This window comes from Gambusia affinis, linkage group LG07 (genome assembly GCF_019740435.1).
Source record: "Gambusia affinis linkage group LG07, SWU_Gaff_1.0, whole genome shotgun sequence".
NCBI lineage: Eukaryota > Metazoa > Chordata > Actinopteri > Cyprinodontiformes > Poeciliidae > Gambusia > Gambusia affinis.
In genome coordinates, this window is record NC_057874.1 from 15,866,476 (window position 1) to 15,892,914 (window position 26,439).

At 38.5% G+C, this 26,439-nt stretch overlaps 1 protein-coding gene across 9 annotated transcripts in view; it reads left to right on the plus strand.

The window, feature by feature from the left end:
* Positions 1-797: 797 nt before the first annotated feature.
* The window catches only part of dlgap4b (discs, large (Drosophila) homolog-associated protein 4b), a 109,543-nt gene continuing 83,901 nt past the window's right edge, over positions 798-26,439 (plus strand). For 4 of the 9 annotated variants that reach the window (XM_044121648.1, XM_044121647.1, XM_044121653.1 and 1 more), the window contains exon 1: positions 800-1,636. The gene's annotated coding sequence lies outside the window, so the exon portion shown is untranslated. Of the gene's footprint in view, positions 1,637-26,439 lie in introns of all 9 variants that reach the window. The other 5 variants (XM_044121654.1, XM_044121655.1, XM_044121652.1 and 2 more) reach the window with 3 other exon arrangements.

Genomic DNA, 26,439 nt, shown 5'->3' on the forward strand with positions numbered 1-26,439 from the left:
ATCCATGAACAATAAAAAGAAAATGTGAAGAGTGGCACCTTTGAGTTGATTTACCACAATGCAAGCAACATGATTGCTAATTAATGGTTGTAATTAATTAAAACTCATTTGAAGATTAAGGCGTTCATCATCAACACAGAGGTTTTACATTTTAATATCTTTAGTATATTGTTTATGGAAGCTGAGTGCTCTTTGAATCCCCCTGCTGGCAAGAAATACTAAGCAGCAGCTTAGTTTTTATGTACTTTTGGCCATCTCTCATCATGGTCTTTTGACCCACAGGGGATAAAACTATTTAAATGTAACAGGCAGAGGGCGGCCATAAGCAACAACCTCATAGTCCTGTTGCATTGTCTCACATTAGTTCGAATGTTGTCTTTTCACTCTACTTTTACCTTCTTGTTGATATCTACCAGACGTGGTATGTCATGTACAGTCTCAGAATGTCTTTGGGGCTTTTTCAACTGGATTTACTGAGTGGAAGAACAAAAACAGACAGGCAGAATGAGAGCAAGTGTTTGGCCTAGTTATGCGGTGCACTGAGAGCTGTCTCTGGTCCTGAATGAATTTTATGTTTGTAAGTCCCCTTTCATTTCAGAAAGTGCACTGAATCTTCACCTTGCACTAAATTAATTTTGATCCCTGAAGAGGAAAAAAAAAACACAGAAAGGTCCATTATGACTATTCAGTTTGGTTTCCCATAGTTCCCAGTATGTTTTTTGGGAAGACTTCTTTTTAAATTTCACGTCCATCCAGTTTTATGTTAATGGGAGATGGCGATGTTGAACATCGACTGAACAGAATCACAGGTTGTCACTGATGTCTAAAACAGGATGTTAATTTTTAAATAAGGACCTGTATGTATGTGTGTCTGATTAATACATGTGAAAATAGCTGTACATGTTCCTTGTCCAGGTATTCCCAGTCCCTATGTCTAAGTACAGATGTGGCATTTTTCTGTCGGTCAGGGAACTATTATCAATAATAGTTTAACAAAACCTTACTTAAATAAAATAGAATAAATAATTTAACCACGAATGGGACCCCAAAATATAAATTCCACTAAGGACCCTATTTAATCTCGGTCCGGCTGTGGACACTCGTATTAAAGCACGATAACTGACTCTAAATGGGTGACATGTCGCCTAAACACAGTAAAGCGATTCATCCCAAACCCCCCACCGCTCGTCCTCTCTCCTGAGTTGGTGTGTTGGTTGGTTGCAGCAGAGCCTCAGTCTGTATCCCGGTTCGCCTGACAGACACAGCCAGTCCTCGTCTCCCTTTGCTCACCCATCATCAACCTGTCTCTCCGGTTCTCAATTTGACGTATTTGGACGAAAAGAGAAAAAAGAAAAAAGCGAGATGTAGAACCTGAACATGGAGACCACAGCGGAGCGGGGCTTTTGGCTTCTATCCTCGCAGGAGACCCACAAACTCAGCGGAGAAAAAAAGGCGTCAGAGGGGCAAACGGCGGTTTTCAGCTGCTTGATCGTCGAGGTGACGCTCTGCTTCCTCTGCATGAACACATCAGCCAACACGAATGTCCGACTCGAGAAGTTACAGAGAAACCGCGGATAAATCCTCCAAGTCGTCCTCATCCTCTCCAGTTTTCAACAAGCGCTCTCGTCGGCTGCAGGTAAAAAAACGAAAACCAAAACTGTTGAATTATCTGCTGCTTGATGTCTGTGTGTCTGTGCCTGTAAATCTCAGTTTGAGTATACTCGTATTTATTCATATATATATATATATATATATATATATATATATATATATATATATATATATATATATATATATATATATATATATATATATATATATATATATATAATTACACACACAAAGTAATTTCTATTAGACAGGAGTGAGCGCTTTGACCAAAGTGGGTGGGAAGGTGACTCATGCTGCTTCAAACGGTGTTTTGGAGCCAGCATCACTGCGCCTTTTTATGGCTTTAAAGAAGAGATAGACAGGCTTTAAAGGCTGTTAGATGGAAAAAATTAGACCACTTCACTTCAGAGATGGTTTCTGAGTGTTTAAGGCAGCAAGGGAAGTGTGTTTATGTTTGTCTGAGCAGTTCAATTCTTTACCAGTATTAATAATTGCCTACCCCTCTAAAGCTGATCATAGATTATTTGTCTACTCTTGCAAGACTCGTGCTGCTGTAAATAGGCTCCATGCAGATGATTAGCTCTTGTTTTACAAAAATATTCTTGAGTTTATTTAGTCCCCTGTATGCTGGCTCATACAGTTTCTATTGAAAATAAGGCCTTCTGTTTCAATGGGATTCACCTTTATCACAAAAGGGTTATGAGTGAAAACACTTATTGGACGCGTCTTATTTTTGTTTCACAGTGCAGCCACGAACTTTGTGCTTATTGAGAATCAATGAAAATTATCAGTACTTCTTGATCCCAATTTAAGCTGCAGCTAAAGTAACAAGCATTTTGTGTTCTCCTTTTGCACATAAAACAATGGAAATATTTGCACATTATTTGACAATAGACCAAATTTAATCAAATTATGAATATATTAATATGGCTATATGTAAATCATTCTATTGCTGCTCTGATATTTTTATTATTATTATCCTTTTCCTTCTGGCAGATGAACTTCTGTCTCAGTCTCAGGTGTATTGTAGCCTTTCGTTCAGGGGTGGGCACTCCTGGTCCTCGAGGGCCGGTGTCCTGCAACTTTTAGATGTGTCTCTCCTTCAACACACCTGAGTCAAATAATGAGGTCATTAGCAGAACTCTGGAGAACCTGACTGCACTTAGGAGGTGATTCAGCAGTTGGATTCAGGTGTGTTGGACCAGGGAGACTCCAAGAGTTGCAGGATACCGTCCCTCGAGGACCAGGAGTGCCCACCCCTGCTAGTAGGTTGTATTGTAACAATTCCTTATTTTTAGCTCCAACCATCTTTCTATTAACTTTGTCAAGCTTCTCTGCTCCAACTGAAGTAATGGATCCCACAGCATTATGACACGACCAACAAAAATATTTCATGTTGGAGTTATAAGTATGTTTGGTGATATTTTTTCTCCAGACACAAGGTTTTCTACTTGTACTTCAAAAAGCTTGTTTGTTTGCTGTGTAAAAAAAAAAAAAAAAAAAGTAATTTCCTATGGTTTGTAGTGGCTTTAATTTAACAACAGCTTTGTGTGGGCCTCTTTTCCATAAAGGCTATTGTTTTGCATAACTGATAGTTGGCTTGTCAACTGATTTTGAGCAGCGTATTTCCTGCTGTACATTCAGACCATGAGTCTCTTGGCTCTCTGGTGTATTGGTGTGTTAAAATCTCAGAAATTACAACTTTCTAGTCAATAAAATACAAGACTCACTTGTAAACAGGGGCTGCACAGTGGCGCAGTTGGTAGAGCTGTTGAAGGTCCTGGGTTCGATTCCCGGCCCGGGGTCTTTCTGCATGGGGTTTGCATGTTCTCCCTGTGGTTCTCTCCGGGTGCTCTGGCTTCCTCCCACAGCCCAAAAACATGATTGGTAGGTAAATTGGTCCCTCTAAATTCTCCCTGGGTGTGAGTGTGTGTGTGTGTGTGTGCATGGTTGTTTGTCCTGTCTGTTTCTGTGTTGCTGTCCAGACAGGTCACCAGTCTGGACAGGTCACAGACTGGTGACCTGTCCAGGGTGAACCCCGCCTCTCGCCTAGAATGTTAGCTGGAGATGGGCACCAGCACCTCCCGACCCCACTAGGGACAAGGATGTTAGAAAATGGATGGATGGATCACTTGTAAACACATGACTAAGGTCAATATTATATGTAGAACCTAAAATGAATAAATTAAAAGTGGTGTTTGTTTACAGTAAAATTTAAAACAATGTTCATAAGAGGAATTGAGAACAATGGTTTCTTGGGCATCACCATGTTTAAATCCGGACTTCTTTGACTATGTTATCTGAAATGCTGTCACCCCTGGTGTGACCCGAAACACCAGTTTGGGGTTCTGACTTCTGAGATGAATGGAACCCAGCATGATTATTATTGTCCTGGCCTGTACGTTCGGGGGTCTTGTTAGGTTTGCAGGGAGTCCATGCTCTTACAACCTTCAGGATTATAAATTTAAGAGTGCTCTGTGACATGTCCATAGGTTGGGATGTTGTTTAATGACGTATATCTTCTATAAAGTCCTTATCCCTGAGCTGCTTGCTCTTCACTGAATTTTGTTCACATGAAAGTGGGCTTCATACTAACGTATCCCATAGTTTTCAGATTTTTATTTGAAAAGAAAAGCAGAGGTACACATTATTATCATTCCTTATTACTTTTATGCTCTATTTTTTTGTTGGTCAATCATATAGGATCCCACCTAAATAATACAGAAATTTGTGGTCATAATGTGGCAGGTGTCAAAATCATCAGGGGAGATGAAAACGATGCACATTTTTTCAACCACAGTGTCAAAAAAATCTGTGATCATTTATCAAAAGAAAAACTTGGCACTCCGTAGTGCTGAACTAGAATCTTTACTCCAAACTTGCTCATTTATAGGGCTGAAAGTAATGTGTTCATTTCCATTGTGTTTGGGGGTATATTTTGCACAGCAGGTAAGATTACCAATTAGTAATATTTAATGTCATTCTAAGTAAAGCAAAGTGGAATATTATTTTTTGTCAGTCAGCAACTTTATCTGCAAATTCAGACAAAAGCAAACAACACAATTTTAGCCCAGTCTCTGTCCTCTGCACTGTTTTTAGGAAGGCAGTTAATCCTCAGACTGAAATAAATCAGTAATGTGGTGCCATCCACTGAACTGCTGTTTTCTCAAAGTAGGACTGCGATGGGGACAGCTAAGAGTACAGAGAATAGAAAGGATGCTTACTAAAACATGAACATTCACCCAGTGCTGTGGCATAAAAATAATATATATCTATTTTACATTGTAAAGAACAGATGTAGTTCTTTACTCATTTTAATGTTATGTGGACCTCATGCAGCATTGGTAATCATGAAAATTAATCCCATATTTCCCTTCAGCTTTCTCAAATTAACCTCACTGCGGCCTGAACCAGTAACATGAGACAACATCCGATATGCTTTAGCAGGCTCTGTTCTTTTAGTAGGTTACAGTCTCTCTAATTCTGGCAAATCAACAATGGATTTAGGTCCATCTACTATTTTGGCACAGCTTTTTGGACTGACCTGAAAAGCAGTCTAACTGCTGCATTAGTGGCCTCAATTTGTTTTAACCGGAAGAAGAAAAAAAAATTTGTAGGCCATGCTAACTCATAGCCATTTATGTCCATCTTGCCTCTCTGGTTCTCTCGCTCTTTTTCATCCACTTTCACACACTCCACCCCTCTCTCCCCCTCTGCTAGTATGCACTCACTCAAACTGTGTCTCATCGCATTTCATCACTCTCAGGCACACTCTGCCCCCTCTGCTCATCTCCATCTCACGCGCACACGCACAAAAAGAGGCGCACCAGCCCACAGCAACGTGTGATGTTATTTGACTGATTCTGTCGTCTTTGCTCTCACTGTACATCTTGTGCCGCAGTTTGATAGTTTGTGTTTATTTTTCGAGTTCATTTGTTGATACCCATTTCTTCCTTTGAAGCCTGCTCCACTGTGACAGCTCCTCTGACCTCAGAACCGGGTTATGTTTTAGGTTGGAAGAGCAATCAGAAAGCTCCAAGCCCCAGCGGTATTTCAAGGACAGGTCATCTCTATTTTCTCCACTAATGCATAAAGATAGTACAGAATTGAGCTATATGTTATAAACGTCTCTCTGTGTTGTATTAAATATCTGCTCAGTCAGGGGCGGTTTGATTACACCGTATTCCATCAAGGAAGGGATACAGGCATTATTGGGAAACGGAGGGAAAATTCCCCCATGAATTTCAGAAGCTCAATTAAACAGATGACTGACGTTATGGAATGTGTGATTTCACTCATAACTAAAGTGCACTGAAAAGACCAAAACAAAGAAGATCCTCAAGATGTTTTGCAAGCAAAAGCATAGGAAATGTGTAGCAAACGTTTGAATTTTACTCCCTTTAATCACAGAATAAGTATAGTTGTTCTGCAGAGGGCTCTGAGGTTTGTTAAAGGACACTAGTACACAGCATTAGAAAGACAAAGGAACACATTTAAGTTATTAAAAGATGTCCCTCAATCCCTCATCTAAAAGTGGATAGAGCATGGTACAACCGCAGACCTATCAAGACCTGGCCATCCACAAAAAGATGGGAGAATCTGTTGAAAGGATTGCTACTAGTCATGTACTTCACAAATGCTGTGTTTATGGAAGAAAGGCAAGAAAAATAAGAAAGAAAGCCACTGGAAGTTAAACTTGCTGCTTGCCTCAAGCCATGTGTGCAATAGGTGAAAGAAGGTGCTCTGATTGAATGTTTGCCTTCATGCAGATTGCAGAGGAAAAACCTGTGCTGAAAATCATTCTAAATTTGTTGTTGTCACAGAGATCCATGGTATTATGCTTTGGGAATGTTTTATTCAGAGCAGACAGGGAAGTTGGTCAGAGTTGATGAGAAGGTAGACGGCGCTAAATGAAGAGCAAACACGAAGGAATAACTGTTAAAGGCTGCTAAAGTGTTGAGATTCTGGTGGAGGTTCTCCTACTGAAAAAACCACAACTCTGTCTACAGCTGAATGGTTCAGTTGAAAGTACATCTTAGAATGGCCCAGTCAAAGTCTAGAGTCAGGGAATTGTGATGAGGCTTAAAAAGAGATGTTCACAGGTACTTTCGAACCACTCAGCCAATTTTGAGCATCTTTGCAAAGATGGAATGGCAGAAATTTGAGTCTGTAGATGTGGAAGGTTGGTGCAGACATTCATTTCATTCATTGTGCTCGTCTAATACACAAATCCCAGCACAATACTTTGAGGTTTGTGGTGCTAATGTGACAAAATGTGAAAAGGTTCAAGGGGTTTGCATATTTTGCAAGTCTCTGTAAGTCAATGCTTTAATGCTGCTGCAGTTGATGTAAGTTATTATAATGATGTCCTTTATAGGAGATTTTTGTAACCTTTTGTAGCCTTTTTGTTAACAGATGAAGGCCAAATGTCAAGAATCTTTTTAGCTAAGAAAGCAGATAAGGTTGGAAAAAGTCTATTCTTTAAAAGTTGTTTCTGAGGTCAGAAATGTCGTCATCAGCATAGCTGAAAAACGAGACCACATCTTTCATGTTTCCATGTTGTCTCTACTTGTTTTTGATAAGGCCTTTTAGCCATGCACTCATACAATAGGCTTATTGTTTCAGGCAGGTGTGGATGAAGAGTCTGCACCTGTGTTAGTGCTTGAAAGAGGAAACAACTTACTCTTTGTTTACCCTCCCAAGCAGGCTAGTTTGTTGGAGTAAGGATCAATGTCAAAACTGAATAAATTACACAGTGAAAATTTTAAACATTTGCCTTTTTTGGCTTTGTGTTTGTCAGAGTAATTGTCAGCTATAAAGGAATCCCTCTGTCACATTGAACAGCAAACAGATTGCCTTATTTTAATCTGCTTGAGGAAGAATGCTGTCAGGGAACTGGATTTGTCAAAGCAAAAGCTCAGAAAAACAAAAGCCTTTTTTTATTTTTTTTTTATTTTTTTTTTACTAATGAAATTATGTCACGGCAATCATCTTTTCACTGAACAAAATTTTCAGCTATTAAAACAAGGACGGGGAATAATTTGAGAATATTATGTTCCCTTTCTTGAAAGTGGAGCTCCATATTTTGCCAACAATTGTCTCTTATGTGTCAGATTCTCAGATTTTAGGTGTGAGACCAAGACAGTCTTAAAACAAAGCTGTGCAGCCGTCCTGCTGAAGACACGTCTTTTGCTGTTTAAAGTGCAGCAGTCCACTCCGGATAAATCTGGCATGATGCAGAGGACTTTTGACCTCAATTTTAGGCTCCACTACATGTCCGAAATACCACGCTATCCAGTCTAATTACCCCTTACGTCTCACTTCCCCGGAGGCGACAGGGCAAGGGGAAGATTCCAAACCCTTTTTTCACCTGCCCTGCAGCTACAGAAATGTGTTGCTCAACCTGCACCGTGCTGGGATAGTCGGGTCTGGCACCGACTCAGGCTAGCCGGTGGGGGGGCCTCACCACCCAGACTGTTGTAATTCCGCACGCAACATGACTTGCTACTATCGCTGGTGTGAAGCCAGGAGACAATCACTACTTTTAAAAATAGAAGCCACTGTGCTGTCTGTTTGAGCTCGAAGAAAGAACCCACTAAAACTGTGGATCATTGGTGCTTTTCTTTGACTTATCGGCGTTTTTGAGAGAGTACACACAATGTTTTGTCCTTTACGAGGAAATATGGCAAATATTATGTTCAGTTTACTTTTATAGGGTCTGTTCACAACAGACGTCCCCTTGATGCGCTTTACAAGGCAAACGGGTCTAATTCATATCCAGATTTATGTCCATCCGTTTTCACTTTTTGTCATCCTTCAGTGGCTCTCATAAGCCTCAACACCCTGTTAAAATTCCAGGATTTTGTGGAGTAAAACCAAAGACCACGACGAACACTTTCTTAATCATTTTCATCATTCCTCTTTCTTGAGTTCGCACCCACCATCGACTATGACGAACCTCATTAACCTGAAATATAGTCCAGCTGTCATACTTTGATTTTCCAGACTTGCTTCCGCAGGAGGAGATGGGAAATTATAGAGCTGATAGAAACCGGGCAGGGGGGCTGCCAGGAGGCTGTCAGCTTCACTGAAGGAGTCTGCTTATGTATTGGATGTTGATTATGTTCTACACGTGACAAGAATCTCTTGTAATCTTCATTTGCTTCAACTAAGAAGTAAGTTTGAGGACTAAATCCTTTTCTTCCAAACTCCCCCACCCCCAAAAAACCATCAAGACTGACAGAATACCCTGGTGGTGGGCATAGTTTATTACTTTTCTTCACATATAGCTGGACTATTAGTAAGGTGGAGTATAAAGGATAAATGTCACATTGTAAGTGGGCGAAATTTTAAACTAATATGTTATGATCTAATTCTTCTAGATCTCAAAATGCTGGCTTTGCCGACAGGCGTGTGTTTGATTTTGATAGCCACTATAACTCATTCCAAAATCTAATTATATGGTCACCTTCAGATCTAATTACATTCAGTGTAGTTTGGTCCTAATTATGATACAACGCAGCAACATTCAGATAATCATGTAATACTAATTGGTCAAATGTTGTAGCCAGGAAGCCAAGCTTATTGCACTGAGAAGAGGTTCAGGGATCAATGGTGCCTTCTACTAAAAGGAGCAAACAGCAGCAGTAGTTCAGACAGAATTGTTCAGGAAAGAAATTCAGCTAAACAGAGAAACCCTGGAGCTACTTTCTTTAAGAAAGAAAACAAGTAGAATCTACAAAACTAACGGTAGCAAATGCTCATTAACATCATCCAAGAAAAGAGACAGATACACTGAGCCAGGACGGTTTCCTACGAAAAGAGGGGAAAAAAGCAGAGAGCCTGTTTAAGACATCAATGTTGGCCTGTGACTCTGTACAATAATGCAGCCTTGCATTACAAAACTCTGACTACACTCTATACTGGCAATTAACACATCAACAATGATAGATAATTGTATGTTACTGTTAACTCAAGTAGAGTGTAGAAATGTATAACATTTAAATTGGAAATGTCAATCAGTGTAGTGCTATATGATTACAACAGGCACCACCAAAAAAAAAACTGGCAGACAAATACTGAATGTTTCCCTAGAAGGCAGTGATTTTCTGTTTCCATCATGTATTCAGACACATAGTTTAATTGGCATGTTCATCCACAGCAGTGTCATTAGCTGACGACAAACTGCTCAAGGGACTGACTTTGTTTTAAAATCAAGAATAATCCTGGATTAATTTTATGGATCTGTTAAAAAGAAAAGAAGAACTTTAAATAGATAAAGCAGTTAGAATATTCTCTTTTATTTTTCAAGCAAAAGAAAAGAGCTGCAGCATTCTTTCAGCCATCTTGTGAGCAGTGCACAGCAACAGGAGTGGGATGGGACAAAAGCTGCAATACTCTTCCAGCAAAACTCACTTTAGCAAGATTCCTGGACTCTCATTAAAAGAAATGTAAACTTTAGAAACAACTTTAAGTGGGTACTGTAGTGTCTTTTGAAACTGTAGCTTTTCAAAACTGCAGTACTTCTTCTGCCCGGTGTCCATTTTTGCAGAGTTTAGCTTTATTATGAGGAAACTGGTGGGAGAGAAAGACATTCCTTTTTCAAATTATCATAAAGCATCAGATTTTGTTTTTCTTAAGCTTTTATGTTACATTCTCTCTCTGTGAATTGTGGTTAAAACTCTGTTTGTGCCCACTTGGTCTTGGGAAACATAATAAGTAATGACCTCATCTCAGAAGAAAAAGATTTGCCTCCTGTCAATACTACACAGAATCACATTTCTTTAGAGTAGAACTATGAGGAGTAGGAAATGACTTCTGATGAAATCTTCTCCAAAGCACCCAAACTGAAGTGTCATACACAGTCCTGACCGCAACCCAATTGAACAGCTTTGGTGATCATTTAGAGAGGAGACTGTGAGTTAGGCCTTCTCTTCCAACATCAGTGTTTGATATCAGAAATGTGCTTTTGTAAGTATGAGTTAGGGTTAGAGGTTTCCATAGACATCCTCCTAAACCTTGTGGAAAACCTTCATAGAAAAGTTGAAGCTGTTATGGCTGTAAACTGTGGACGTACAACTGGACATGACCTACTATCTATACTGTCCAGTCTACGGGTTAGTTAATTTAAAAGATTAAATCTATCCCTGCTTTAATGCAATTTTCCGTTTTGTCATTGCTGGGGAATTTGTTGGAATAACTGCAATCAAGGCGTCTCTAGCCAGTGTAAGTAACTTTGCTGCAGTGCTGGTGTATTGACTCAATTTCTTCTTCCACTGCTGAACTGCGATAACTGCAAGTACCTGAAGCCTTTGCTGGGCACACTTGAGTTAGTTAGAGTGGGCAGAAAGGCTAGAAAAGAACAAACTGGCCAAATGTGGGGGGGAAAAAAAGCAAACAATCTGTAACAAGAAATGTTCACTTGCCGTGTGCGACTGCAGCGATGTCCTGTCTTTTCGCTGTGGTGATCTTTTATTTTCCAGCTACTTACACACTGAGAGCATATCTGTGTCCTTAGAGGTAATTATGAGATTTTTAACCACACCAGTTTCACAACACATCAAACGCCAGTGGGGTGTGAAATGCGGTTTCACTAAATCTGTTTTTGAGTGTACTGTAAAAGATGCATGTTTGCGTATGAGGCCAGAAGTCATCCAGTGTGTGTGGGTGTGTGTGTGTGTGTGTATGAGACGGTGATTGTGTCTGATTGAAATAAATGAAGAAGTCCTTTTGAAGTGTTTTCCTCTGTCTGGGCAAACTGATTTCTATGCTTCTCACACCAAAAATAATGAGAGGGGGGAAAGGAACCAGAAAGGAGGGTGGTGTGAAATACAAACAGCAATTGTATTACTTTCTGTTACAAATAGCACAGTGGTGACAGGATGACAGGAACATACAGCACTTGAACTAATAAGGTGACTTTCATTCTCTCTTTAATCCTTTTTTGTATTAGTTTGTTTCTCCTTCTGCCCTCCCACCCAGCACCTTTTCTCCCCTTCCCCTAACAACAAGGCCGTTCCATAGCGAGCCCGACATTAAGATGCAGACCCCTACTTTCCTCCACTCTTTTTCATTGGCCTTAATCCCTTCCTCCTTCCCCGCGATGAATGATGGCCTGAGCCTGAGCAGTCTCCTGCGTCCCAGCAGTCGCAGGCCGGCTACTAAACATAACGATGAGAAAATAGTTGCAGTCAAAAAGATGGCGCCTTGGTGAGAAGAGGTCAAGCTGTCGGCTGCTCAGGAGCAGCCTGGGAAGCTGGCAGTGAGAAAAGGTCCCTGTCAACTGCAGAGAAAGTGGAAGGTCAGAGCAACCCTGCGTGTCCAGATCTGGGAGGCAGATTGACAATCCAAGCCTCTTAAAGGCTATTTCTGTGGTTTATTTTTAATAGTGCAGTCTATTAGTATAGTGTTAGCCTGTTAGACAGGTTTAGAACGCATGGCCCCATTTTCACACTCGGAATCATCAAAAAAAAAAAATAAACACAGTTTGGTCAACCAACTCTTCAATGCAATTCAACTTGGAATGTTTAACCAGCACACCAGTTTATCACTGCAACCAGTATATCAGTGCAACCTCATTTCCATCACAGCTTTTTAGGGAGGAGCAGCGCTCCTTTTTACTTCATTACTGAATGCCATTAAGTCTGCCCCTGGTGCCCATCTCCTGCTTCCTAATAACATCAGAGAATTGTTCTTCATTAGAAGTGAGAGGACTTTCTATCAGAGCAGTTTTCACTATCAGTTTTCACTGAGGTGCATGATCTCTGCTGGAGAAATGAGTGTAAAAATGAAATCGGAGAACCAAATAACAAGCAGAGGGAAGGCTCACCCTTATGTTTAATTTACTTCTTAAATCTGCAATGCTTTAATAATCAACTCCCCCACCTCCTGTGTCCCCCCCCCCCCCCCCCCGCGTCTCTCACTCGATAAACACACACTAATATTGTTCTGAATACATAATTTGTTTTGCTTTTATAAACAAGGGGGTGATTGTTTTCTATGTGATGAATTGCATATTGGCAGCTCAGGGGATTTGGCTTAACATTTTTACAGGTTATTAGTTAGGGACAATTTAAAAAAATGGGTTTTAAATATACACACAAAAAAAAAAAAACCATCAGGAGGATGCAACTGGCCAAATATCTGAGTGGCATACAGTTTTATCCATGCAGTAGAAATATAAACCTTTTCCAAATATTCAGTCTTTACAATTGTGATCTTCCACAATTGTATGTGATCAGATTCTCCATCTGTCTATTGCTGAAATTCTGACTATTGAAGGTCGCCAAGTCACCTAAGTTCAGTATCCAATATGGCTGCCACTATTTATTAGCTCTTCTGAGTACTGGCTGAGTCACTGACTTAATGAGATAGAGATATATGTTTGTGCATATGCCTTTATAGAATTTTAAACAAATGAAATTGATGAAAAATACTTAGTTAATTGGCTTGCACTGCTAGTAATAGTGCCACAACAAATATCCCCTTTTACAAGTTTTCTGAAATTTTCTCAACTAAAACACACACAACTCTGGTGTGGAGTCATTTCCAGGTTCGAGCTCCAACTTTCAAAACAAGTTAAACAGGTTTATTTTTAGGTGCACATATTGGTACATGCATAAAACACTGTAACAAATATTTTTGACTGCGTTTATATTTATCATAGCATGAGCTCTGACTGATCTGTTTTCTTCTAACTGGCTTACACATTTTTGTATCTATTTTGACCAAGCTTGTACTAAATAGTTTACACTTGTCAAAATATGTTTATCATTAGAAAATACATATTTCATTTGCGCACCATTAAAGTTGACCTGTCTCCCCCTCAGAGTAAAACCAAGCAGGTCTTGGTATCTCTGTGGTGCAGCCAGCAGTGGGTGAGTAACTGCTGCAGATTCTGAGCTGCTGCTGGATCTTATTCCGGCCAAGCAGACTGAAAACGAGCAATACGTGTAAGAGTATACCGCAGTGGATTCTTAACAGTCTGATGCTTGCCAAAATCATTTTTTTTTTTTTTTACACTTTCTACAACATATCTGCTGCAACAAGCACTGCTTTGTAGCTATGCTTAATGCACTTTGATGAGGTTGTTAATGCTGTTGCCCTCCAGCAGGAAGGTCTCCTGTATGAATCTCAGCTGTGTTGACCTTTCTGTGTGAAGTTTGCCTTTAATCCAAATGCATACATGGATCTTATTCTCATCTACTTCCTCCAAAATCTCCAAAACATGCATTGTTAATTGGTAATGGTGGACAATGAGTACACAGGGTGGTTCTTATTTCCTGGGATTTTTTATTTATTTATTATTTGACCAGGGCATAGATCCAGTGTTGACCTGGGTGTAACACATTGCTGGTTCACTGTATGTATTATGAAATATCCTCAGTATCCTAAATTTAACATGGAGGGTTGCCTGGAAGAAAAACAGTTTTATGTTTTAGTAATAATGTGACAGGGAATACTTATGTTTACAGCGCTCTGCTTTTTTAAAAAATTGAGCCGCAGGGTTTTACACCACATGCAGCGCACTGATATGAACATATAGCAGTTTCAAGGACAAGAAATGGCTTAAGTTACTGAAACTGCAGAAAGCCAAGCTAAAGACGGCAAAAGGAAAAGAAGAAAATAAAAAAAAGAAATATTTGTTCTCTTTGTTATTAAATAAAATCTGGCTATTTTTAATAACAACAGTATTTTAAAGTCTATTCTTTGAGCTACAGGGAGCCAGTGGAGGGACTTTAAAACTGGTGTTATGTGCTCTATCTTCCTGGTTTTAGTGAGAATGCGAGCAGCAGCATTCTGGATCAGCTGCAGCTGTTTGATTGATTTGTTGGACAGACCTGTGAAGACGCTGTTGCAATAATAAATGTGACTGAAGATGGTTTTCAAGCTTTTTCATAAGATTTTCACCTGAAGTTTTAAGCCGCTTTTCCATTATTAAGTCTCACTCTAGCTGCCTGGTTTTCCACAGTTTGCAGCATCTCCATTATGATCTGCTCCCCACTATTGTGGGCGAGAATATGGGTCGTGAGTGTGCAGGTGCAGAGGTTGTTGCGCTGATGTTTGCAGCGACACTCAGCAATTTCAAAACCTCAAGGTTTGAAATTTGGGTTTATTTGAGTTTTGATGGGCTGAAAGAAGCCCAGATATTTCCCTTGTCTAATAGAAATGAATTCCCAGTCCACACATAATGAAAACAGTTCAGATCAGCTGATTATTTAGCCAGACATATCGATACATGTATGTTGTGGCACTTTTTTTCCCCATTTTTATTTTTTAAACATGCAACTTTTGGATTTAGGTGATGCACTCAAAAGATGTACATTTAATAACTGCACATCAACTATATATACAAAAAATTCCAAACGAAGGATAAAATTCACATGACGCCAAACACCAGCTGGTTGTAAGCCTAGAGCTGCGACAGAACGTTGTCCAGAGATGCTTCTCATTTTGCCATTGCGTGCCTGTTTTTTCTGAGAGACGTGCAATTTGCAGGGCAGCTAAATCACGGTCATTCTGGTCCAAATGTTGACGCGTGTGCTCCTGGCGCTGCTCAAGATCAAACTCATAATTACGCTCCTCCACACCGATCAGCTCTCTGAAAGCAGACAGCATGTCCGCCTGCTACACTGAATGAGAAATGTTTGGAGTCTGCAGTGACGTAAATCGCGGGCCAATCAACGAAGGAAGTCTGCTGCCATTCAAATCGCTTCCACGCAAAACGCGCCTTGGCCCGCGTAGTTTGTGCTACCCCCTGAAGTGAATATGAAAAGCAGGGAACAGAGTGAAGAGCCTTGCAGGACCTGCTAACAGAGATGGATCTGATTGAGTTGGACTGAGGCAGAACCGGTTAAAGCCGATCTAGTGAAGAAGCGGCTTTAGAGAGATTTGATGTGATCCACATTTGAAGCATTAATAAATCTGCTATATCTTTTGATATGAGCTACTTAAACTCAGTGCTACAGTCCTTTACCACAGTGCCCATCAGCTGATTCAAAGGGTTAATGCTGTTAATTAAAATAGGAAAGGAGGGGAATAAAGGATTATGGGAACTTATAATTAGACAAGATTGTGAGACCCTGAAAGAGAAATTTAAAAAAAAAAGGAGCACTGATGTTTAGAGGTCACAAGTGGTTGTATTCATGTCATCTCCTCCCCCAAAAGTTTGCATTTCTGCAGTTGGTACATTTATGCTCAGTTGGAAGAATTGGTTCAAAGTCAACAACCTCGTACAATTGGCTGTGTGTCCTTAGAAAGAAGAATGCTTCACCAATTTAAATAATAAACAGGACAGCATCGCTTCTTACTTAGAATCATATTATGACTTTTGTAAATTAATGGAATAAATCATTTTTGTCAAAAATGATTTTGACTAAATAAATCACCACCTCTTTCTTTCCAAAAGATGTTTTAGGAAAAAAATAAATTTTTTTGTTAAAAATTACATAAGACTGTGATGATTTAGGAATGTATGTAGATGATTTAATCTGTCTATGTGGTTGGATTCAATGTACTATTTTTGCAAAGAACCTTGAGATAATATTTATGAATTGGTGCTATGCAAATGAACTGAATTGAATCATGTTTTTTTTTTTGTATATAAGAATGCCTGTAATTATCAATCAGTTTCTTAATGTTTGCTCTTGTGGGAGATGGTCGATAAGTCATATGTTGTGTCATATCATGTAACTAGAGCTTAGAAAAATAACTTCCTTCCCTTTTATAAAAACGAATAATAAGTGAGAATTTAAACCTCCACAATAACCCCAACAACAATCAGTCCTCCATTACAGGATCACCATGCCGTAACCTTAGCCGTGCATCAAAGAGTACTTATCCAATCATAGCAGATTTATGAGGTTGGCTAAGCCTATCAAACCATGAGTGCTTCTGATTGAATGACTTGCTGTAACCTTTAGTTTTTTCTGAGAGTGAAGCCAATTATATTATTGTTTTTTTTTTCTGTTCACTGTAGTTAAACATTGTAAATGAATACACAGTAAATCTTTACCTTACACTCATAAGGTTGAGTCCATCCACAATGAATTTCAGAGACTGTTACTCTCAAATGCCACCAGGCCCCTAATCATATTACATCTCAGTTATTACTCAAATGGCAGGAAGGAATTAAAGTGTCAGTATCCTGCTTTTCTTTATTGTGTTGCAGTACAGTGTAACTTCTGCATTTGGTGTTTTCATGTGTAACTTTGTTTTAAAAATGTTAAACAAAAATGCGTTGCAGACCACCAAGGCAGAAAATAATTGTAAAATAGCATTTTTTTCACACCAGTGAAAACATTTTACCACTCGGGATATCGTACAAAATTTCAAGTGTTGCTTCATCCACATGCTTCATGTCTTCTATTGATGATAAAAATGTGGACTGGTTGTCAGAGTCATTTAATAAACTGGCTCCATTGATCTAAAATGGGGGCCCATTAATGGATCCTTCTGTTAAAAAAAAAAGGCATTTATTCTCTCTCCATGTAACTGGAAGACATTTTAGTAATACGACTCGTGTGTATGTATGTGAGTATGCTTTTACATGAATGCTGCAGTCTCCCCATTCAAGACCTGTGCTCTTTAGTGCTTTTTGTGTGTGTGTGTGTGTGTGAAAATGAAATATTATTTAAACACAACATCTTTGTTATAAGAAAAAGACTAACGGATTTCACAGCATATTTCAGGGTTATTGGTACTAATATTGCATTTCATTGGTTATTAGCGCCTTTCTGACTAAAAAACAGTATTACATTACAGGACAACGTTCAGCACCTGTGATCTTATTGCTGTCTGAGTGCCTACATTTGTTCAAATTCATGTGATGTGAATATGTTTGTCATGAGCTACTGTGTGCTTTGTTTTATTTTGTATGTTTTTCATTTTTGACTTAAGCTTTTCTTCTAATTTATTGTGGGCAGTGAATCGAACAAGATTACCATGTCTTTAACTAACTCTGACATTTATAAAGCCTTGTAGTGCATAAATATAGACATGTAACAATAGCTTAATTAGATTCATTAATGTTTTACCATAGGCTTTAAAATGTATTTGTTTTCATCAGATTTTATTATAGTCCATTTGATAGTCTCTGAGGTGTTTAAAAATAGCCCAATTATTGGGCTATTTTAAAAGACTACAGACTTACCAATATACCCAAGAGACCAAAGTGAGTTTTAGTTTATCACACCAGACAGTCAACATACACAGTGCTGATCAGGTCTTAGTGTGTGTGTCACCCAGTAAAGCTTTGGGGCCTGTGTGATTTGCTGTCAGCGGGACCCTGGTGAGAACTACACAGATAGACGAAGGTGCTTTTGTGATTATTAACAAGCTCTCTTGTGAGTAGTTACTGTGAAAAACAGCATGAGTGAATGGAATAGTTGAAACTTTCAGTATGTTGTGAGAAAAACTAGAAAAGTAAAATATTCTCCATATTACATGGCTATAGATAACTCTAAACCCTTCTTTGCACTGTCGTTGAGTAGCAATGTACAAGAAGTACTGTCTGTGACTGAAACAATATGGAGGGTGCTGTTGTAAAGCGATATAAACCGAGCAGATATGTTCTCCATCTTCCTGTGGGAACAAATGTTTATCCTGACATTAACTTCCCTGGAATTATTTCTTTGTATTATTGATCCGTACTTCAGCATAGACTTTTGATTGGAAGTCATTCAGCTGCTATCTCTGCATATTTAGTTGTGGAACTGTCTCACTGTGAACTGGATGGACTTTCTTTAAAAAAAAAAAAGGCATCATGTGGATGGCAGTTTATGTTGCTCCAAAGGGTACATATTGTTCGGCATTGATGGTGACTTCACACATGCACGTATTACCCATGCAATGTGAACTAATGCACTGCCACTCCATGACAGATGCTTGCTTTAGAGCTCGGTGCTGATAACCAGCTGGATAGCCCCAGCTTGCTTTAGTCCGGAGGACACTGTTCAGGATTTCTAAAAGGAATTTTAACTTTAGCTTCGCCAGACAACAGGACTTCTTCCAACTTTTCATCTAACATAAACTTAAGTTGTGTGAGAGGGATGTGCAGGAGATGGGGGAGGGTGTTGTTTCTGTCTGTCATTATTTTGCCAGAAACTCGCATCTCTCCCCACAGTCCAAGAACGCACATTTCAAGCTAGTTGGTGTATTTAAATTACTCTTATGAATTAGTGTTTGTGCATGTTTGTTTTTGTTGTCCCTTCATAGGAGAGTTGATTGGCAAACTCTTCTTGGTGTCCTTAGAGATGCACTAACATTAGCTGAAGACTGAACTCTGCTGACTTTACTTTCAACTTCCCTGACTGGTATCTAGGAAATTAAAAACCCAGCCTTTTTCTTATGCAAGGTGCATATGTGCCACCAGGTCACTCAAACCACATGATCCTGCTTCAACTTTGGAGCTGTGTAGAGTGGTGTCACTCCAAGTCCTAGTACAAGTAATTATTAATCAGTCATTACTGAAAGACTCTTATTTAGTCATAATTGAATGGATTAACAATATAAAATAGGAGTAAATTCAAGCATTTTCCTTTTAGATAATGATTAATACATTACATTTTCAGGCTTGTAAAAAAAAAAAGACATAATAGGCTATAAATGGAGGAAAGTTACAACTCTGGTTTTAATAAGTACCTCGGTCCTTTAGTTTGAAGGATTTACTATATTTGCTTATTTCTCTTGTTACAGTGACAGATATCCACTTTTTTTATTTTGTGGGCTTTTAAACCACTATGTGGTTAAGCCTGGTAACTATTCTTTTAGGGGAGTTAAAGATAAGGATTTTGCTATAGTATTGAAGATAAATTAGAATCTGATAAAAACGAAAATTGGTTTTGGCGTGTCCGACCAAAATTGGCAGTAAAATCTCTGATCTTTGCATCTCTTCTAGAAACACGACTAAGCACAGAAAATGGATGGAGAGAAAAATTGTTGATGTAGAGAAAAGGTTTGTTTACTGACAATAGTTCTTTGATGTGTTTCTGTTTATGCAATAATGTCCAGATCAAAATCAGACGCTAATATTCTACTAATTTACAACTAATTGTCTGGGTTACATGGCATACTGGAAGCCATTTCAGTTAATGTGTCATCCGTGGTTAAACTGTGAATCTTGTTTGGACGTTGAGGAATCTAAATAAATAGTAAATCAAATCTCTTTCCAGCAGTAAGTACTTATTTATAGGAAGATTAGCAAACTGCGGCTATCTCAGGCTGGACACATTTTGCAAAGTCTTAAGAGTTTAAGTTAAAAACTGTTTAAAAAGGACATTAAGTCGTCCTTATCTAACACTGGTGATCCCTGCTATCCCACCCGCTGTAATGATCAACTGTTCTCCAATGCACCACTGATTACTTCAGACTCATTTAACATCATTAAGGTCACGTTATGTGACTATAAGGTCAGTGTTATAATTCAGCCTGTGTGTCACTGCAAGACGGTACGTGCGGTTTTGTGAGTTCAGCCATCTGGACGTCTGCTGTGGGTGTCCAAGATGTTGTAATAAGAGGCTGACCTTCACAAATGTACACTTGGTGCTTGTGCAGCATTGTTAGCTGGCCATGTGAGCTCAGGCATATTTTTTGAAAGAAAACCTCACATAATCTCCAAAGGAGTACATTAAAGCACATGACTTTAAAGTGATTATTGTTTTGTCATGCCTACAGTTCCTATGTTTTCCACACACATTTAAGTACCTTCCTGACCATACCAATTAGAAACTGTGCCTGGCTCTTTAAATAGACAAGCTGCTGACCTGATTGTCAGTTAGTGGAAATGGGACTCTTGATTCACTTCGAAGAAAAGAGAACATGTATGTGCTACAAATGCAAGCAAACATAAGAACAATTAATATTTAAGTTGGACATCTGTGCATAGGAGTGTAAATTCGGATGCTTTACTGCTGTAAACTCACAGTGGTTTGCAAACATTTAAACACCATTGACAGACTTTCCCACATAAGGATCACAAACCCTGATGTATTTTATTAAGAAGGGAGGAAAATTATACAAGTGTTTGTAAATCTTGGATGAAGAAAAATTTTAAAAGTATGATGGGCATTTATTTTCATCCCCATTTACTCTTGAGACGTGTAAATTAAACCCAGAGCATCACATTGTCTCCAGAAGTCATCTGCTTATTAAATAGTTCATCTGAGTACACTCTTAATCTCAGTCAATGTAGCAGTTTTCTGAAAGCCTCTGAGGTTTGCTAGAGAACATTAGGAGACAATCAGCATCATTAAAATCAAAGGATCAAAAGACAAGGCAGGGATAAAGTTTTGAAGAAGTTTAGAGCAGCATGAGGTAGTAGAGAAATATCCCAAACAGCTCTTTAAGCACAGTTTAATCCATTATCCAAAAATGAAAAGAGGGATTTAATTGCAAACCATCCAATAGGTTGCCATAAATAAAAAGATTGCATTCCAGAAATCTGACTTTTATTAGCGAATTGCAGTTTGTTGAAGCAGTCTTGTTTGCAGCAGATAGGGGATACAGTGGTCGTGTCGAAAAAAGTACTTTTTGTTTCCACAGGCATACATTTTGCATGCAAATAGAAATGCCTAACGATACACTACACCCTAAAAACCTTCCCTTTGGTGAAAGAAAGTGCTGGAGAAAGATGCTGGTCAGAGCTGCTTGGAAGATGAGCTAAATATATATTCAGAATGGCACAGTGAAAGTCCAAACCTAAATTAAATTGAGAATTTTTAAATTTCTGTTCAGAGATGCCCCCCATCCAATGTGACTGAATTTCTTTTTCCATTTTTTTTTCACAATTAGGGAAAAAAAAGACATGCAGATCTTATATAAACAAACCCCAAGATACATGCAGTTGTGGTTGCAGCAGATTTAATATGACACTATGTGAAAAGGTCCAATAGGTATGGATACGTTTTAAAATCCCTTTGTGCTTGTTGAGTTCTCCTGTCAGCTCAGCAAAAAGTAGCAATGGTTGATTATTTTGGCTCATACTCTCTTCAGAGAAAACTGTTTATTTTCCTTGCAGTCTTAATGGTTAACAATTTTTCTCATCTTCTTCCTTCTCATTCCTCTTCCTGCCCCTGCCCTCCTAAAAATGTCCTTGTTTTTGCCCTATATAACAAACTGGACCATGCACTGAAAACAAACTCCTACATTGTGTCAAAGTCCTCTCAGTCAATGGGAAAAAAAGCATAAAGATAAAGTTTTTGACTTCATCAAGCTGCTCATTCCCATAGTGTTAGATTTTTTTGTTAATGTTTCTCGGATGTTTCTTAATTCATTTGAAAATGCTGCCAGAAAGATTAGTCTGAAAGTGAGACTTTCTGTTAACCTTCTGCACTAATGTTTTTCTATTTTGCATTATGTTCTGAACTAGCTTGCTTTCTGGTGCACACGTCCCTTGCATAGAAGCATGTTTCAATAATGTATGGAAAGAGCTCCTGACTTGAGCTTGCTCACTTTGTACTTCCTTTCTTGCTTCTTTTAGTTGATCTAGTGCAGTAGCTTCATTTGGTCTTGTATAAAACTGAGTGAAGATACAATTATCGGAGAAAATTATAGGAGAAAAGTACCACACTGAAGGCAAACTCCCAATCACAACAGAAGCTCTCGCCTCCACGGCGTGACGTCTGCACCGGGATTAGTAAATCGCTGTGACAGTCTGACATTTGAACCCTGGGGTAGAGCTCGCTGGGGAAGTTAGGCTGCTGATGCTTGATAATGACTGGGCTCTGACAGTGCCTGTTTGTATTACTGTGAATGCTGGTAGTGCAGCAGCAGTGTCTCTGCAAGAGCTTGTGTCATGGTTTTTTTATGATGAGCGTAGATTTAAGGATTGCTGGTTTATCCTTCAGGGGTCCTCGGTGCTAGGAGGTAATAGCTCACTTGGCTGCAGAGTGTTGTCGTTCTCTGTCCAGTGGTGTGTGTTCAGACAATGATGTTCTATATGAGCAACTTTCTGTGCGCATGTAGTCTTTTTGTGGTTATGTTTTTTTTTTTTTTTTTTTTTAAAGTCAAGTTATTTCAATCAGAATAAGACCAGATTCTATTAACCCATTGCTCTTTTCTGTGTTGATGCTAGAAGGCGGGGATGTCACAATGTTTTTTATGGCGAATGATATAAAATCTATAGCTGAAAACTCACCACCACTCTAAATCTTACACCCTGAAATTCATCATAATTTATGTAAAACATGCTTTCTGTACTAAAATCCAAGTTGTCTTTTAGTTCAAGACTGTACATAAGATAATAAAGAACGTATAATTTGCTGACTTATAAATGCAGTGTTTGCTTAGGATAAGGGTTAGGAGAAGGGTTCAGGCGCTGGCATGGATCTTTTCTGCTTCCACTGAGTTTGGAAGGGAGGTCTGAGTTTTACACACTCAACTCAAGGTCAGGTCGACTCTTAAGCAACAAGCTGACAATTCAAGCAGAGTTCTGGGCAAGCGGATCCTACATGAGACCATTTGAGCCATTTTTTTTTTCTTTATTTTTTTTTTTTTAGATGTGCTGAGTTTGCTGCTCAGAATTCTACAGAGCATTTCGGTTCATTTGTTTTAGGGCGTTATATCTGCATCTGCACACCCCTTTATTTTGTTGGGTAGCTACTGTAAAACATATTGTCAAATGGGGTCTTTTATCTGTCACTCAAGCATTGTGTCTGTTTTGATTTATTTCAATATGTTGCAAATTATTATTTTTAAGGTGCATCACAGTGCTATAATGATACGGTTTCAAATGTTCAAAGTTTTTCATCAGACCACTCTTGAAGCTTACATATGTTTTTGTTGAGATACCAGAGAAAGTACTTGGTTGAGGTAGACCTAGGGACGATAGCAGCTGTTTTTAATTTTCTCCACTCAGAGACTGTTTCACATGCAGTGGAATGACTGACAAATTATTTTGAGACCTCGTAAAATCTCTAACCACAATTTTCTTTCTGACGGCTTTGGACAGCTCCTTTGATTATACCTCGGCACCCCCCTTACTTCATATTTGATGTTTAAACGAGGCAAAACTTCTTCAAAATGTTGTGTAGCAATCTTTTAGACTTGACATTACTAATGACACTTTATTAAATATAGTGGGAGTCCTAATTTAATCCCCAGCAGATTTTCTGATATTACGTTGCACAAAAAATTTAATTGACATAAACCAGCATGTTATAAAGAAACAGGTTGTAGTAGGGAACCTATTTTTATTTGCATAGCATTTTGTGCTATTTAAATGTTATCTAGCTGACAAGAATTTGAAATGCCACATTTATTATTGTGAAGGATGAGTGAAAGTAATGCCAAACATGAAATACAGGCTTCTTCCAAGAAGAAGGTGAAGCAAGTAATTAATAAAATACCAACACAAAACTTTAAAATACAAAACTGACCAACTTTTTCGGATAAAAATAAAAAAGCTGGAATCTGATTTTTTTTTTTGTGCTTCTGTTGTCACTAAATAAAACACAGAATTCATAAACAAAACACTATGCTGGTGCCATGATATACAAATATTTAAGGAAATACTTACTTTTGCTGGCATAACTCACACCTCTTTGTTTTAAATGTGCCTCTGAAAAGTCCGTTGCTTTTAGTGAAACACCCTTTACCTTTTCTAAACCTAGAGGCTGCAAAGATGTAATATATGATTTAGACAGAACTTATCTCCTTTATTAAAATGTGTCAAAGGAAAAGGGTAGGTTTGTGAAAAACACCATAATATTCAAACTAATTATTAAATGCTATATCAGTAAATCTAGCTGTATTTGTAATAACGCCTGAGTTTTGCAGCGAGAGGATTTTTGTTCAGAAAAAACAGAAATGTCTTTTCATTTGTCAGTTTTGCAGATTAAAATGATGTTGCTGTATTTTGTGGGCCTTTTAGTGGATTTGTTATGCAAGAGAGCTGAAATTTGATTTGTTTGAAATGCCAACCAAATAAAAATAATGAAATCGCCAAAAAGGTAACAGCAGTTTTAGTTGGATGCTTTTAGTGAGCTCTACAAATTAAAAAAATGAAAAATAAAAAAATCCCAGTGCTTGACCGTGACCTCATTTTGGCCCTTTTGTCTTCTCATAAATGTTGCATTGTGGTGTCCTTACTGTTGCCATTCGCTGGGCAAAAAGGTGTTTCATCTGATGAAACCCTCATTCAAGCTGCAGAGTCCAAGCTCCTGTTCTCACAGGTCGCACTCATTCAGCTCATTAAATTTCAGTGCGGCTCCTGTGACGCGGCTGTGCTGGAGGGTTGTGAGTCACCTTCATTCACTTCGCCAGGCACTGACCTCACTTGAAGATTTGGGATGTTTATTTTTGCAAATATTTTAACATTTAAATGCGGATTAGAAACTTCCCAGTTTAAAAGTGTTCTTATATTTAACAATATAAGAAATCGATGTGGAGAGGCTTTTGCCAAACACAAACGTCCATGCGTTTTATCGAGGTCCTGTGCAATGATCCAACACAAAGCGGTTAATTATTGTGAAGTGAAAGGCTGTACATGGTTTCTAAAACAGCTACATTTCATGGCAACTACAGTTGCGAGGTTCCAGAAGTACTGTGTATGTCAACCACATTTCCAGTTACAGTCTCTTAATTTCTGCCCATCCGTCTTTGCAGGACAGTTCAAGATCCGTCATATTTCATAAAGAGCAACTGTCAATTTTCAAGTTTTGCTTCAGACTCCAAATTAGATTTTGGTCTAAACCATTTTAGCATATGATATTATCAAAACCATTCAACTGCTGTTATTGTCGTGCTGGAAGGTGTATCTGAGTTTGCCTGCCATGTTCCTCTGTGTTCACAATGTTATTTGTTTGCTAATATTGTAAAACAAACCTCCAAACAGCTGTATTTTTTCTGAGGTTAAATCACACATAGGTGGACTATTTGTTAATCTTTTATTTAGATCCATCAAAGTACATGGGGCTGGATAGAAATGCATACTATATTTGTTTTTTGTTTAAAATATCATAAATTCCCTTACTATTGTACACTACTTCGTGCTGACCAGTATACTAATAACATATGCTGATAACTGTGGCTGTTATGTGACAGAATGTGGAAAAAAAAAGATGCATGAATACTTAGAGCCCTTAACTAAACGTGACAATAACTTTATAGCACAATAGAGCACTAGTTTGTGTTGATGAAGCCTGACAGTGTTATAACAAATCTAAAGAGGCATGAAATGAACTGGGTTTCTGACATGAGACCAATTCACTGTCCCTAAAATAGGCTTCCTAATAAATCATTTACAGATGCATTTATTCAAGTATGTCATAAGTGTGCTGACCCTTGAGGGTTAATATCCTCTTTTTAAACAAAAACCATATTCCATGTAATTATCATTCGGTCTACCTCGGGCCCAGTTTTGTTCTTTTCATGCTAATTTGTTATGCTCTGTGTTGACATTGTCTGCACCTCCTCTACAAACCTGACAAAAAATATTCATCTGCTTTGAGTCAACACGGTAATAAAGTAAGGAGGCCACTGGCAAAATTTTGCATGCCTGAACTTGGGGTTACGGTGGCAGTTTAGTGGATGTCCTTTATTAGCTTTAATTTTACTCATTTTAGTCTGAAGGGTTCATATGTCATATGTTCCTCTTACAAGTAAGTCAGTCACCCTCCTCAGTACATAAACTTGTCAGCCGATTCATTAAATTCAGCATTTCCTCTGTCTTGCTGGTTTGGCTTTGGATTTTTCACAAAACCTAAACAAGCTATGACACTTGGGTCATAGTTGAGCCACATTTTCAATTGTTTTAAACTTATTAATCATTGTGTTTGGCAATAGAAACAAGCAAGGTTTGAGTGAGTAACTATTTTCTTTTGTTATTCATTT